The 16701-nt window shown below is 39.5% G+C and overlaps 1 long non-coding RNA gene across 3 annotated transcripts in view; it reads left to right on the top strand.

Annotated features, from left to right (window-relative positions):
- Nucleotides 1–16701, top strand: part of LOC111092195 — a 32999-nt gene that overhangs the window by 6850 nt on the left and 9448 nt on the right. The window contains exons 2-3 of one of the 3 annotated variants that reach the window (XR_005377342.1): nt 8738–9011; nt 10689–11006. This is a non-coding gene — a long non-coding RNA (uncharacterized LOC111092195). Of the gene's footprint in view, nt 1–8737; nt 9244–10688; nt 11007–16701 lie in introns of those variants that run through there. The other 2 variants (XR_005377341.1, XR_005377340.1) reach the window with 2 other exon arrangements.

The following is a 16701-nucleotide window of genomic DNA, read 5'->3' as shown; positions in this document are numbered from 1 at the left end:
TCTAGAAGGAAATTGTTGCTAATTGTTTCTGAAAGTAGGTGCAAGGGAAGTGTGCCCCTGTGAAACAATGGAGCCATGAGTGGAAATGGGTGCAAAGGGAAATAAACAAGCAAGTGTGAAAGGGAACTGTAGCTACCACCCTCCTGACTCAGACTTTCTTCTGGAAATCTGCAGAAATGTGGGAAAATGGAATTAGCCCTCAGAAGCATTTTCACACTAGAAAGAACTATTTCCAAGTTAATTTGCTACTGGTGGGGCTCTCCATAACCTACTCATCAGTGATGGGAAGTGTGCCCAAGGGTGTGCATGGTGAGAACTGCCAGGATGACAGTCCATCCTAAGCATCACAAGGAAGGTTACACCAGCAGGATTGAGGCTCAAGGGATGCAAACTGTCCTCATAGCCCAACCTCTTTCCAAACATCTACATGTTCTATAACTCAGGCAACAGCAGTGTCCTAGACAGAAAGAGGGGGAGTGATACAGACAGTAAAGATAGGATGTCAGAGGCCCTGAGGAGAGGGCCAGCAAGGTGGACTCTTGCCCGGCAGCTGTATGCCAGATGTCCCTGCTAGGCAGCCTTGGGGACACATTCATGGCAAATAACTAAAGAGAAACTCTGGCAGAAAAAAAAACTATGATATCTGCATACGAAATGTGGGGACAGGGCCAGGAGCAAGGTCATAAAAAGAAACTCGCCAAAAGCAGGGATAAACAGATGCAAAGTAGGTGAAGCAAGGAGAGTTCTGGAAAGCTGTGATGGGAGAAAATCACACTTCTAGATGCTTCACAGGTGTACACTCCCAGGTACAGGGAGCCAAGTCACAACATTTGCAATGAGAAAGCACAAGAGCACCCAGTAGGAGGCTCAGAGGTCAAACCCCTCCCCGCCCCCAACATTTAGCCATTCAGTCTGTAATGTGTGGGTTCTGTTTGCACAAGGAGTGTACCTCGCAGCATGATGTCACACAGGCCATGTGAGTGACCTGAGGACTGCTGACCAGTGCATCTCAAGTGTTCAAACAGCATTCACTCTATCTGAACAAACCAAGAAGAAATTAACCCCAACATGAAAAAAAAAAAAAAAACCCAACATAGGTTCTGCCTAAATCACTCAGGCAAAAGAAAATAAATGACTGTGTAGATAGGCAGTAAGAGTCACGTGACCTCAACATTTAATCCAATTAGTAGGCTGTAAAAGATATTTAGAAGAAGAAATGTAATGACTTTCATGTTGATGAGCTAATTGGTCTTCGTTCTGGAAAAATTGTGTCTTCCAAGTAAGAAAAGGTGATAGGAAAATATTTTTCCAGGAGTTTCCATCATCACTTCTAGGCAAGAAAGTTGCCAAGAACCTGAATTGGTGAGGCCAAGAGCAGCCTTGTACAGAATTTTGAAGGTGAGTGAAAGATGCTAACCTCCTCACAGATAGGCGTGTATCCCAAGACATTTGCAGCATGGCCCCTGGTTAATGGAGAAAGTGATAGCTTTGCTCAAAGTAAAAATGTAAAATGTTACAGGCCCATGAAGGAGGTATAATCTATTATTATTATTATTATTATTATTATTATTATTTGCAATAAAATACACATACAAATAAACTCAGAAAATACACATAAAATTTACCATTTTAACCATTTTAAGTGTGAGGTTCAGTGGCAGAAAGTTAGGCAAACATCACATTGCTAGGCAAACATTACCGCTATTCATCTCCAGAGCTCTTTTCATCTTATAAAACTGAAATTTCAGTCCCATCAAACAAAGCTCCCCATTCCTTCCTTCTCCCAGACTCTGGAAACCACCATTTTGCTCTCTGTCTCTATGAATTTAACACCTCTAAGTGCGTGATATAAATAATATCATATAGTATTTGTCTTCTTGTGACTACCTTATTTCACTTAGTGTAATGTCCTCAAGTTTCATCCATGTTGCAGCAGGTGTCAGAACTTCCTTCCTTTGTAAACCTGAACAATAATCCACGTATGTATATAACAAGTTTATCATTTCATCTGTCTGTGGGATGCTCGGTTTGCTTCCACTTCTTGCTTATTGTGAATAATGCTGCTATGGACATTGCTGTGCAATATCTCTTCAAGACTCTGCTTTCAACACTTTTGGGTATAAACCCAGAAGTGGAATTGCTGGATCATATGCTAATCTTACTTTTAATTTTTTGAGGCCCTATTTTACTGTTTTCCATAGCAGCTGCCCATTTGCATTCCTACCAGCAGTTCACAAGTGTTCCAACTTCTCTGCAACTTCTCCAACATTTGTCATTTTCTGGTTTAGTTTCATTTAATTTGGTTTTTCTGTTTGTTTTAAATAGCTGCCATACTAATCGATGTGAAGTGATGTGAAGGCAATATCTTTAATCATATGAAACTTCCAGAATTTTCTCATTCATTCATTGATTTATTCATTCCTATGCTCAACTACATATTTATTTTTAGGGTCCCATCTATTGTTTATAGTTTTCAAACAGTTGCTAATTCAGAAAAAGCATAGGTTTTGTGCATCAAGAAAATAAAAAGTAAATAAATGATACATTATCTGACAGAGATAAGAACTATTAAATAATAGGTTAGAATAACATCACAGAGAGGGAGATAATTAGGGGACATTTTAAATTAAGAGGTCAAGATAGACCTCTTGGATGAGGAGCCTGTCTTGGAAATAGCCCAAAGAAAAGGTTTCCAGGGGAGGGAATAGTAAATGCAAAAGCTACAAAGGGGGAAAACTGCTGGCTGTCTTGAATTTCCAGACTTAATAATGATTTTTATCAGGATTTTCTTGTTTAGGCATTTGTGTTCATAAGGATTTGGAATCATAACCAATGAATGGCATTGTGTTGACATATTAATATCTTTATATATATATATATATATGTGGAACTGTATGTGCACATGTATATACACATGTCTTTCCCTTGATGTGAGCTACTTGGTCTGCTTGACCAGTGTACTTTTGTGGGCAAGTCAGAGCTCTTCCCTATGCTGGAGAGCATGATGGCATAATGTGGCCTGGGAGCCGGATTGCCAGGGTTCAATTCCAGCTCTGATGAGTGCTGGCTATGTGGTCATGAGCAAATTACTTATTTTCTCTGTGCCTTGATTTCCTCATCTGTAAAAGAAGGATAATGACAGTACCTCTGTCGTAGGGTTATCATGATGATTAAATGAGTGAGTACATGCAAAATGTTTAGAACAATGCCAACTATAGTAATAGTGCAGGATTTAACTCTTTTTTTTTTTTTTAATGCTCATCATGCTACTAGCACACTTATGCAAGGATAGGGGGATTAAAGACTTTAAAGGCAGTTTATTTTTATGCTGCTTGAATTCTTGCAACTTCACCTCTTAAGTGATCTTCTAGATTTTAGCATTCCAACAACAAAGAGTTTACTGCAACCTGGGAAACTTTTATGTCTCTTGGGAAAATCTTTTATATATTAAGTGAAAACCTATGTCTTCATTCCCAGTTATCTCTCTCTTCTTTGGATTCTATCCCTGGTGGACACACCAAACAAAGATGGTCCTACTTGGACAGGAGAGTATTTCAAGTACTTCAAGATGGCTGGCAAGGCCTTTGAACCTTGTCTTTTTCAGGTTAAATATCCTACAAGGTTTCTCAATACTTCTTAAATGTGTCTTGCATAACTTCCATTTCTTTTTTTTAATTTTTTTTATTTATTTATGATAGTCACACACACACACACACACACACAGAGAGAGAGAGAGAGAGAGAGAGGCAGAGACACAGGCAGAGGGAGAACCAGGCTCCATGCACCGGGAGCCCGATGTGGGATTCGATCCCGGGTCTCCAGGATCGCTAAACCGCTGTTCCACCCAGGGATCCCATAACTTCCATTTCTTGACCAGTGTCTTTTAAATGTGCTCCCACTGATATGCATACCAATTAAAATATGGTGCCCAGACTGAGTGTAATTCTGTAAGTGTGATCTGAGCAAGGCAAACTTAATGACCTTCATTTAAGACCCAATAGTTCCGGTAAAGAAATCAAATATTGAAGTCAAATGTGTGGCTGCCATGTCTCATGATTCCTCCTTTAGGAAGAATATTTATATTTTTTCAATATATTTTTAATATATTTTCAAATATATTTTTTAAAGAATATATTTTCAATATATTTTCAAATATATTTGAAATATGTTTCAGTATATTTCTAATATATTTTTCAATATATTTTTAAAAAATATTATTTTTAAAAAATAACAAATATATTTTTTCAAATATATTTTTTCAAATATATTTTCAATATATTTATATTTATATTTTATGGTAACAAATACCATTGAGAATTCTTTGCAAACATAGTTTCTGAGTCAACTCATCACCATTTTTTTTTTCTTTTACTTAGGGTCATCACATTACAGTCTCCAACATAAAAAAATGTAAAAAAACCATGCTCATCACTCAAAACAAAAGCATTCCTGCCAACAGTCTGCAGCAGTTTATCAGTGTTTTGAATCCTAATTTTGTTAGACAATGTCATCAATTAACTTTGTGCATTATTAGATAATCTGAGAGACATATCATGAGAATTTCTATGTAGGTTAGTAATAAAACACATAAATCAATGAGGCAGGGTTCGGAGCCATGAGTCAACTGCTGGAGTCCTCTATATGGGTTGATAGTGCTCTCAGTATATATGGTATTTAGTCTGTCATCTCATTACTGATCCAAATAATTGTCATATTTTCCAAAATTTTTCATTTCCCCATATTTTCCAAAATGCATCATTAAATACCCTGTCAAATATCTAACTGTAGTCTAGCAGGCCACAGGGACCTCTTGGCCATTTATTTGTCGGGTGAAAATGCCTTCTTTAGCAATGGACAAAGAGGAATTATTGGACTCTTGCTAACAGCAGATTCCAACAGGACCAGGCCTTTCCACTATACAAGATAACTTACATAAGTATCCCATGGTGTCTGTGACTATAGAGTTGTGGCTCTCTGACTCAGTGGGATCAGAATCTGCTGGAGGGCTCATTGACATACAGATTGCAAGGCCTCCACCTCAGAGTGTCTTGCTCAGCAGGTCTGGGGTAGAGCCTGAGAATATGTATTTCTAACAGGCTTCTAGGTAATTTGGATGCTGCAGGTCAGGAGTCCACACTCTGAGAACCACTGCCTTAGGTGAACTTCTTCCTTCCTTCCTTCTTTCCTTCCTTCCTTCCTTCCTTCCTTCCTTCCTTCCTTCCTTCCTTCCTTCCTTCCTTCCTTCCTTCCTTCTTCCTTCCTCTTTTCTTTCTTTCTTACATTCTTAGGATGGAAAGGAGTAAAGGTAGGAGGTAAAGTCAGCCCCAAGTTTTGCTCACACCTTTGAGAACATCAAATAGGAATATCTCTCTAACAGAGGGCTAAGTATTTATTAATATCATCTTTAAATTATATTGGAAAGAATTGTGATTTGTTATCTATTTTTTATTAGAATTGTGATTTTTTAAATGTATTATTTATTCACCCCCTGATAAATAAAGCCTATTGATTAATTTAGGTTTTAGCAAGAAAAGAGGGATCTTCTCTGATCTTTGGCCAAAAGTTTCCTTAAAATATAATGACCACTATATGGTTTAATCCAGTATTCCTTTAAAGAAACAGAAATAAGGGTTAGTGTGAAATTGCTATTTCTCAGTAAACCCATGTTAGCTTCTTGTGATCAGATTCCTTTTAAAAGGGAAGCAGAATGAGTAATCTATTCCAGAATCTTGCCTGCACCAAACATTCTAGGTGTCTGCTCCCCTAACCAGTGTTCACTCTGAAGCAAAATAAAATTTAAAAAATTCTCTTTCCTTCAAGTTGTCTATCAACTTTACATCATCATTTCTGAGCAATGAGTTTGTGTCTTTGATCATTCTTTTGCTTTTGTCCTGTCCTCAGACCCCCTATTTGTCTGGCATGCAAAGTCCTCTGCTCATTCAGGGTTACAGATCCACCTACCCTCACAAGAATCTTCTTTGTATTCTAGTCCATGTTCCAGTGGCAGGGAGCATTTCATTGCCAGGGAATCTCCCTGGGCTCTGGCTTGTTTCTCCACATTCTCAAAGAGTGTCACATTCTTCAGAGCAAGCAGCCCAAAGGGTAACATCTCTCCAACTAACTCCATGACTGACAAGCACAAACCCAAAGATGTGAAGTCCTGCTGGACCGTCTTCTGACTGAGGTCCACCTAGCAATGGCAGTCTTGGTGAAATGCATGGCACTCTCCCAGTTGGTTCTACTGGGCAAGATCCCAAAGTAAAAGGATGCTCTGTGAGAGTGGATAATGCTTCCCCAGAAGCTCTTCTCTTCCTTCCAGTGAGTTCCTCAGTTAGACCCATGCTCATCCCTGAACACACACAGATTCTGCACCTTCTCTCACGGATTGTCTTATCCCAGAAATCTGCAGGCAGGCACCTTCACTTCATCAGGGTCTTTACTCAGATGTCCCTCTCTCAGTGAGATCTTTTCCAAATGTTCTATCTAAAATTACAACTTCCCCTCCCCTGCCAGTTCTTCCAATCCCCCCTCCCCTGCTTCATTTTTCCTCCTTAGTATGTGTCTCCATGGAAAAAGCAACTGATTTTACTGGTTTTAACTCATTTATTGTCTGTCTTCTCATAGGGATTATTGTCTACTCTTGTGTTTGAACATTTTAAAAGATATTTATTTTATTTAGAGTGAGTGAGGGTAGGGGCAGAGGAATAGGAGATAGAGAATCTCAAGCAGGCCCCACACTAAGCATGGAGCCCAATTTGGGGCTTGATCTCACAACCCTGAGATCATGACCTGAGCTGAAATCAAGAATTGGATGCTTAGCAATCTGAGCCACCCAGGCACCCTGTGTCCTGAACATTTAGAAAGTGTCTGAGGTTACTCCTCAGTGGATACTGAATGCATGAATTTCCTCTGAAAGGAAATGTGGGAATGGTAAGCATGGTAAGCTTACCAGCAGGTTTACTCTCATGCATACTGATTTTTAGCTAAGAGCTCACATGTAAATCAGGAATTGAACTTGATTAATCATAAAAGTCTCCATGCCTATATCCTCCATCAAAAGACACTGGGTACCTCCTGGAGTTACCACTACTCTAGTTTGAGGGCATTTAGTCTAGTTAGCCTCAAAAGGCCTTCTAGCTATTAAATTTCCTGGGTCTATAGGCACACAGATGAGGGCAATATAGTATGAACTGGCCCACAGAGAGGCAGAGGCCACTATTTACCCTTCCCTCACCAGCCTGTGTAAACTAAAATCATTTCTTTTTCCTACTGAATACACAAAACCTCCTTAAAATTCTCATCAGGATTCACACAACAAATGTGGTCCATCCCTACAATGTCAGACCATTAGTAAGAATGTAATTCCATTAGCCCTGCTAGTTATCAGTAATTACTATGTGACAGGCTCTTGCTAAGTGCTCTCAGATATCATCCATTTGATTGGTTGGGTAGTATAACATCCATTTTAAAGATTAAGACACTGAGACTCAGAGATGTCACATCACTTTCCCAAACATGTGCAGTTAGCAAGTTAGTTAAGTTACCCTGACCTCACAGTTCATGCTGTGTAAGCTCTGTGTCCAAACTTCAGCTCACCAATCATAGGGGATAAGTAAATTTTGAGTCATTATTACTAAAGACGTGGTTCTGCAGTGCATCTGGGCTTGCACATGGGGCTAGTTTCAGGAAGACAAGCCAGGACTGTGTGATCTAAATTGAGGCACCATGTCCTTTCAGGAGCCCATCTAGGGGCCTGTGATTGAAATGACTTGGGGTCTAAGGAAAATGTCTTCCCTTCTTCTCCATAAAGATTTGGGACCTACATTTTTCACACTGAATAAGGCCAATGGGCCCAAAGGCACATCTGTGTTTCTACACAGCCTCCTCTCCATGTACACAAATAAAATAAGGGATCACCAAGTAGACACCTGTATATACAGTCACCTTCTTTGACCAGACAGATATTTATTTGCTGTTGTATAAATGAGGGAAATTTGCACTCAGCCCTGAAAATTTGGCTACCCTGGTCCATCCCTCCTCCTCCCCAGTGATTTCTTCACTGAGAATGGCCACAGTCCGTGACACTTCACTGTACTCTGCTTAAAGCCCGGCTCACAGTCCAGGGAAGATCTGTTTTGCACCTGTACTCAGGCCTCATAAGGTACTCAGACTGTCAGGGAAATCCTGTGCCTCGGTGCTAAATCAAGTCCTACATGACAGGGAGGAAGTGCTTTTAAAGGCAGGTGTTCTAATCCTGTCACACATTGTTTTATGGGATGGCCCTTTAAAATAGACCTTGTGTAATGGGGCTTGCTTTTAAGGGGTGGGCTCATCTCACTGGACTGAGAGTGGAAAAGATGTAAAAACAAGGCAAGGACGTAAACTAGGAATGTCAAGTTCTACCCCTACTTCCATATCTTTACCTCACACACACAAACACCAATGGAGAAATGTTCGTATTCTCCCTCAACAAACTGTAAATGTTTGATTTGTGAGCTGTCATTAAAATGTTAGCAAAATATCTTACGAGCATCGCAGAACATTTCAGACCATTTCAAAACAGCATTTCAGAATTGCTAGAAAGCAAATTAATTGTCTTAACTGGCGGTATTTTAAAATGAAAATATTTAAATCAACTCCCATTTAAATGCATGACTTCTAAACCAGTAGAAGTGATGGTGTTTTTTTAAGTATCTTTGTTTTATTTCATTTATTTGTTTTTGTTTTTTTTTTTAAGGCTGACTGCCACATGCAGTGCCCATTGGATATGTATGGAGACTTGGAAGCCTGACTACTCTACATTCTCCCACAAACGGACCTTGAGAACTTATTTGGATATTCTAGCAGGGGGGCACTGGTATACCTTTCGTCAAAGAACAGTTCACATCTATTGGGGAAGGTGATCCTCTTTGACAAAGCACACAGGCTTAGGAGGGATGCACATGGAGCAGCGAAGGAGAAAGGGGACACTCACCCAGCCAGCCAAATTGGCTGAATCAGCCTGGCAATCAGTAGGTTAACAAACATCTTGGCAGATAGCCCTCACATCCTAAGAGTATCAAAAAAAAAAAAAAAAAACCCAAAAAACGACAACAAAAAACTATTTACTGTGTTTACAAACATCAGTCACATACCATGTCATCAGAAACCCAGGAATGATTGAGGAGCTGAGATGAGAAGAATGTACTGCTGGTTAACTCTTGAACACTTGAAGCAAAATAAGAAAAAAAAAAAAAAAAAAAAGCAAGACAGCACATGACATCAGGTTTTGGGTCTAAGTCCTGTCCCTTCGGGGAACATTGTCCACCACATAGCTGCATGGCGTGTGCCATATAGACACTCACATGCCATTGTTAAGTGATCCAACCTCTTGAAATGGCTCATGCTATTTCGGAGCTCTGCTTGGAAATTAAATAATTATTCCTTGGGTTTATCTGTAGCTTACCCCACATATGAAAAGATCATTTCCTTCTACTACATGGATCCCTATTTTAGAAACACATCTAATACACTTCTTCCTTACTTTCCAATCTTCTTCTTGCAAATTCTCTGCTACTGTCAATCACTTGTTTAATTCATGCATTTGCACTTTTTCTCTAACTTGTTTCATTCTGCTTTGGACAGACATCTGTTCACCACATTTCTGCCCACATCACCATCGTTACCCACTGAGCCATGCCCTTGCCCATTCAGTGCTGGATTTTTCCATGCTCTAAGGAGTCTGCTAGTGTTTGCCCACAGAAGAGCCCACAAGCAAGCTGGGTAAGATGGACATGGGAGGAACTTTGCTTATTTACCACTGGAGTAAATAAGTATGACTCACCAGGTGACACAGCAAGAATGGGTCACACTGCATCTCACTCAGGACTCTCATCTTCAGTGTCTCTGTCCTCCGAGCTGTGACAGAGGGGAGCAGGGACCACATAATGGAGCCAATGAGACCAGGGTTCCTTATCTGTGGTCAGGCACTGGATTCCAAAGAAAGGACACCTGAGCGTCTGGTAGATTTCCCTGGAGAGATATGGAGGATGCATTGAAAGGGCACAGGCTGGCATCAAAGAAATCACTGGAGAGGCTGGATTTAATGACAGTTATCTGTGCTGCCATTTGCTTTTTTTAAAAAAGATTTTATTTATTTATTCATGAGAGAAGTGGAGAGAGAGGCAGAGACACAGGCAGAGGGAGAAGCACGTTGCCCTTGGGGAGCCCAATGCAGGGCTTGATCCCAGGACCCCGGGATCATGCCCTGAGCTGAAGGCAGATGCACAACCACCGAGCCACCCAGGTGCCCCTCAATTTCTTATTAATATTACTTTGTTGGGCAGCCCAGGTGGTTCAGCGGTTTAGCGCTGCCTACAGCCCAGGGCCTGATCCTGGAGACTCGGGATCGAGTCCCACGTCAGGCTCCCTGCACGGAGCCTGCTTCTCTCTCTGCCTGTGTCTCTGCCTCTCTCTCTCTCTCTCTCTCTCTCTCTCTCTCTCATGAATAAATAAATAAAATCTTTTTTTAAAATATTACTTTGTAATTAAACTATAACTGAATGATTCTCTCTCCTTATAATTTGTGCTTCTTGAAAATTAAGAACTCCTATGTACTCCAAGGTCATACAGATATTCTCTTATATTATTTGCTAAGGAATGTGTTTTACATTTCCCACTTAAATCTTTAACCCATCTTTTGTTTTTAGTATGGCGCAAGGTTGTTTTAACTTCATTTTCCTATGAAGGACTAATCATCCTGCACCATTTGTTGAAAGCCCTTTCTGTCACCTCTGATCCACAGAACCAGCTCTGCCTCAAATTAAGTTGCTTATAGATGCATAGGTATGGTTCTGGGAACTCATTCATGGTGGGTGTTTTGCTTTCATTTTTGTTCTCTGTCTATCCCTGCAGTGATACAACATTTTCTTAGTTACTATAGCTTTAAGTAGGCATTATTTTCTAATGGGGCAATTTTTCCCACATAAGACTGTATAGTTGTTTCGAGGTTTTGTTTTCTTTTTTATAGCTCTGCATGGATTTTAGATTCAGCTTTTCAAGTTCCTGTGGTAATTTCGAGTGGGATTGCATTGCACCAGTAGGTTCTCAGAGGGTATGATTGCTTCTTCCCAATCTAAATTGATCTGCTAGTGAAGATTCTAACAAAGTTTTCCTTTAAAGCAAAAGTGAATGGTGGGCCACATGATAACAGCCATGGCTCCAAGCTATGTAGAAAAATTTGTATACCTCAGATCCCCAAAACTATGAGTGATTATACAATGACTTCAAGTCTTGCTTGTATCAACCTGAAGCAAGCCTTCATCAGTGTCACAGCCTCATGTTTTGTAGAAATAGAGAAAAATACAAGAAAAAGCCAATATTCAAAAGAGAATAGTGTAAGGGATATGAGATGAAGGTAGTTTATGAAAATTAATATAGTCATCTTGTTAATAGAAAATATTTGTTTTATAAATCATGAATAGCAAATCAAGCTAATATTAAGTCATGCTAAATTCAAATTTCATTATATATTTTATGGAAATCATTTCCATAGGCTATATCACACAAAAATAATATTTTTTCAGTATACAATACCATTTTTAGAAAAATGTTTGAATAATATGTCTGGCAGATGGGAGTTATTGGAACTTTTATTGTCTGGCAGTAGAATGTATTTACTGTGTATGAAATTTAGTTTCTTCATTTGGAAAGTGGGGTTAATAATATCCAACTCATGAAAGAGTGATACTAGCATAAGCTAATGATTTCAAATACTTCTTGGTGATAGGAGCTTTTGTCCAAATGACTTCCCCTGAGCTCAGTATGTACATTAGATGTGCCCCGTGTTGCATTATTCAGCTTCCTCTGCTCTCCTGCTCCACCTGCACTGGTGTCTGAATCGTCCCAGAGCTTCTTGGAACTGGTCAGTGTAGAAGAATCAGAGTACTGAGTAGAGCTCAGAGCAGCTGATGAGGCTAATTTAATGGGAACAAGGTAAAATTATTGGTCAAAAATAAAAGAATGGATCAAAAAAGTAAATAAGGCAGGGAAGAAAAGACATGAATCCACTTTGTATTCAGGAAAGATTTTTTTTTCAGACAAGAGAGAGGCTCTGAGTAACTACTGTTGAGGAAAGTGAGAAGGATGAGAACTAGGTTTTAAAGAAATATATATTTTTAAAGAAATATATATTATATATTTCTAATATATAGATAGTCTCCAACTTATAATGGTTAAGTAGTTTTTTGTTTTTGTTTTTGTTTTTGTTTTTGTTTTTGCTTTACTATAGTGCAAAAGCAAAACACATTCAGTAGAAACCACACTTCGATTTTTGAATGTGGATCATTTCCGGGGGTTCGACACTCTCATGATCCTGGGCAGTGGCCTGAGCTCCAGCTCTCCATCAGCCCTGCCATCACGAGGGTCAAAGCCAATATGTTTACAACCATTCTGTTTTTCACTTTTGGTACAGTATTCAGTCAATTATGTGAGATAATCAACATTTTATAATAAACCAACTTCTGTGTTAGATGATTTTGCCTTAAAAGCACTGTAAACTTGAAAGTGACATGCCCATGAGGCATGATCAATTATAAGAAGTGGCTACTGCTTAAAGCAGTCTTACACATCCTGGTATGCATGTTAAAATGCAGCTTCCTGGGCCTGTTCACCCAAATCAACACAGTAAGGCTCTATCTTTTCTGCAGGTTCCTTGTATCATTCTTATATGCTCCAAACTTTGAGAACCACAATGTTTGTAGAATAAGAGATATGGAAGCAGATAGAACTTGCAAAGGTCTATACTCCTTAACAAAGAGCAAGTTTGGGGACTTTTTTTATCTTGAAATAATGAGTATTGACTTACTACTAACTGTCACTTAACTCAAATGAAAAATATTGTTCTTAGTCCTCAATATCCCTGGTGAAGCAAAAGTTACTGGTAGAATTGCACATCCATTTGTGCATTTGAGGGTCTGAATCAGTCCTTGGATTTGCATATATATATATATATATATATATACTATCATTTGTCAAATATAAAAGGATTTTGTTGTTATTCATCTTAAAATTATCAAAATATTAATAGTTATTTATAGTAATAGAACCAAAAGTTATTTGTTTCCATTACAATAACATGAGGGTTTAGGGAGGAAAAAAGGACTCATGAGGTTTTTTTATTTCATTAAGAAATTTTTGGGATGCCTGGGTGGCTCAGTGGTTGAGCATCTGCCTTCGGTCCAGTGTATGATCCTGGAGTCCGGAGATCAAGTCCCACAACGGGTTCCCTGCATGAAGCCTGCTTCTCTCTCTGCCTGTGTCTCTGCCTCTCTGTGTGTCTCTCATGAATAAATAAATGAAATTTTTAAAAACAATTTTTATTTATTTATTTATTTATTTATTTATTTATTTATGTTTCTTTCTTTCTTTCTCTTTTCTAAGCTATTGGCCAAGACCAAAGTCCTAACATAGTCCGAAACATTGCTCTCTAGTGTCTGAACTGCTGAGGTGACTTTGTAGTTGGGCCTGCAAAGTGTTCCATGGATTTGTACAGAATTGCCTGGCCATGTGATCTTGGCAGAGAGATTACTGTGTTGTTACTCCATCGCTTCGAGTCTCCTTCTGTACCACTTCGGGGGTGCAGTGAGTGGCCTGCCACAGAAATTCTGAGAACGACTTACTTCCCTATTTAAGTGGCTCCTATGACATCATCATCAGAAGTCAAGAATATGAGCAACACTCAGCAAATACAACATAATCTGGTCCATACCTTGCTCTGGACATTATGTAGGAGATTTCTAGTACCTTTGAACTTTGGCCAAGCTTTAAATGGCATTTATAAAAGCCAGCTTAAATAGTACGGTGACATCTTATGAATAGATTCGTCCTTGATTTTTACAGTTTTCAGTGTGCGAGAAGCAAAACCAGGCGAAAGAAAAGCATCAGGCAGGAGAATTCTGCTACTTACGTTAGAAGCATGAGAATTCAGTTTGCCGACTTTTAATAATTAATAATTAGTTACAGATTCTCTCACACCCACAACACAAATTATTACAGGTTAAAGACTCAGCGTTTCCATGAGACTTTAGTGTGGATGGGACAGGGATCTTGGAAAGACTTTCTGTTCTCCCTTGTCCCCTCCTGTAAACCCCAACCCCCCCCCAACTAGCGCTTGGTCCCACGTATGAAACAGGACTTTCCAGTATTTCCAGGCTTCTTTTCTGTTTTGTATTTCTTTACCTCCAAAACAGAGGCAAAACATCTCCAAATATTTAAACACTACATTTCCACTGTGTCCCTTATATTCTTTTCCCCCTCTTTTTAATCACGCATCTAAATATTTACATTGTCTAAATTTGGAATCAGAGTAAGGGAGGAAGGAAGCATTCTCATGGAAAGGAATCCAACCCCAGCTCAAAATGTATGCAAGGAGAGGTTCTCACAAACCAATTACTCTCTTTAGGTGCAGAGAGCTGAGTTGACTTCTTGAGCAACTAGGGTTTTCTACTTAGCCAGAGAATTTCCCAGAGGGGCCCTTGCTGATAAAACTACTGGAGCCAGTGTGCCACCTAATGGTCTTTCCACACATTGCAGTTTACTAGGAAAAAGTAGGGGGGTTGAGGAAAGAAACCTTGGAAATTTTCTTTAGCAAATGCACTGTACCTGCGTCAGGTTAGAGTCTCATAGAATATTAAAATTTGCTGCTTATCCTAAATATTCATCCATTTAAAAAATAAAACCATTTTATATATGGCCTTCAAACTGTCCTTTATTAGACCATCTATCTAATTTGTCAAGAAATACTAAGCGAATCTGGTTTGCTGTTAATCTTTATTTTTCTTCTTTAGTTACTAGCAAATATTTGAAAGGTATACATCAAAGGCAAAGGGGCATCCACTTGATAGTGTTCCTAACCCTCAAAGTAAAAAAGCCCACAGAGTATCCAGAATCAGCCTTCTAAATGTGGGAACTGCACAAGGTCATTTCGTCCAGCATGAACCGCACACTAAGTAAGCTCAAAGTTAATACCATCACTCTTGGGACAGATGGACATCCTATAGGTCCTACCAAGATGATCTGAGTAGGACACCAGGTTGCTTCTGTGATTCTCCTGCCCGAAATGAAAGGCATTGGAGAAAATTGAGTGGCATTCTACAAAATAACTGGCCTCTATTCATCAAAAACATTAGGGCAAGAGAAGCAAAGATAGGCTGAAGGACTCCATCACATTAAAGGGGTCTAAAGAAACATGATGAATGGATGCAAGTGTGATTAGACCATGGGTGGACTAAAGGAAATAGCTTAGAAGGACATTGTTTGGACAGGTGACGACCTTTGAAAGTAGACTTTGAACTGCATAAAAGCATGGTATCATTGTTAAATTTTCTTACTTTATAGTAACATTGTGGATATATAGGACAATTTTTTCAGTCATAGGAAATGCACATCTTAAGAAAGCCTGTAAGAATTGAATCAATATACAGACCCAGAGCAGAAAGGTGAGCTTGCTTGTAGGTGGTGCTCTTGCACAGCTAGTCAGGGAATCCTGGGTCTGTGGCTCACTCTCCCTGCCCTGGTCTAGGGCTGTCTGACCTGGGGTTTGAATCCCTTGTGTCTTGACTTCTTTATGATAAGAGGAGACCAAATTTCTTCAACTTGTTCTATTTAACTTCGTTCCCAGGGATGCCCGAAGATCGAATTAGATCACAGTCTCAGAGTTAGTTGAGTGTTAGGCCCCTGCCTGCAGAAAGGGGTATAGACCCCCTCTGCTGGTGAGAGTGAGAGTAGCCGGTAGAGACAACAGGTTCTTCTTTGACTAAAGGCAGATGACTGACGGGACAGACCTGGTTATCAGTCATTTCCCTCACCTATGTCGACAATGTTCTCAGTTTCTGCGCATTTCCCTCCACACTATCTCATCAGACTTGTACAAGACTTTACAAAACACGAAGACAAAACATGAGAGACTCCTGACTCTGGGAAACGAACAAGGAGTAGTGGAAGGGGAGGTTGGCAGGGGGACGGGGGACTGGGTGACAGGCACTGAGGGGGGCACTTGATGGGATGAGCTCTGGGTGTTATACTACATGTTGGCAAATCGAACTCCAATAAAAATTAGCAAAAATTATTTATATATATAACAAAAAAAGTTAAAAATAGAAAACTGAAAAAGAATATTGATGGCATTTACAGAGCTCACATATGAATAGTGATGCCTCAGTTTTATTTTATGATTTAGCTCTGAGTAGAGTCGGGGTGAGTTCATAGGCTAGTTGTCTCGTGGGCATTCACTGCTCCTTGGTTTGATGCAACATACCTACTTAGCACAGTCATCGTGTATTGCAGAAAGGCCCTGTCTTTTAAATGTATCAGATGACGATTGCCATCTCAATTTCAGCCTGAGTGAGTTGTTTTACCTCTCCAAGCCTCAGTTTTTATGCTTAACCACACACACACATGTCCATCGATGATACATAGCGTTGGTTAGTGTATTTATTCATATAATGTACTATAACCTTCTGAAAGTATAATGCAGATGTGGAAAAGTGCCCTTTCCAAGTATACACTTGCATGTACCTTCACAAAAGGAGCACCCTCATATAGACACTACTAGGTCATGAAAATGAACGCTGCCAGCACCTGAAAGCCCTTCTCATGTATTTTTAATTCCATAAATGGTATTCCTGTGTTTGCATCCTTTTACAGCTTGCTTTTTTCTTTTAT

This window comes from Canis lupus, chromosome 24 (assembly GCF_011100685.1).
Source record: "Canis lupus familiaris isolate Mischka breed German Shepherd chromosome 24, alternate assembly UU_Cfam_GSD_1.0, whole genome shotgun sequence".
Lineage (NCBI taxonomy): Eukaryota > Metazoa > Chordata > Mammalia > Carnivora > Canidae > Canis > Canis lupus.
The sequence above is the reverse complement of the archived record's forward strand: the minus strand, read 5'-3'. Positions and strand labels throughout refer to the sequence as shown.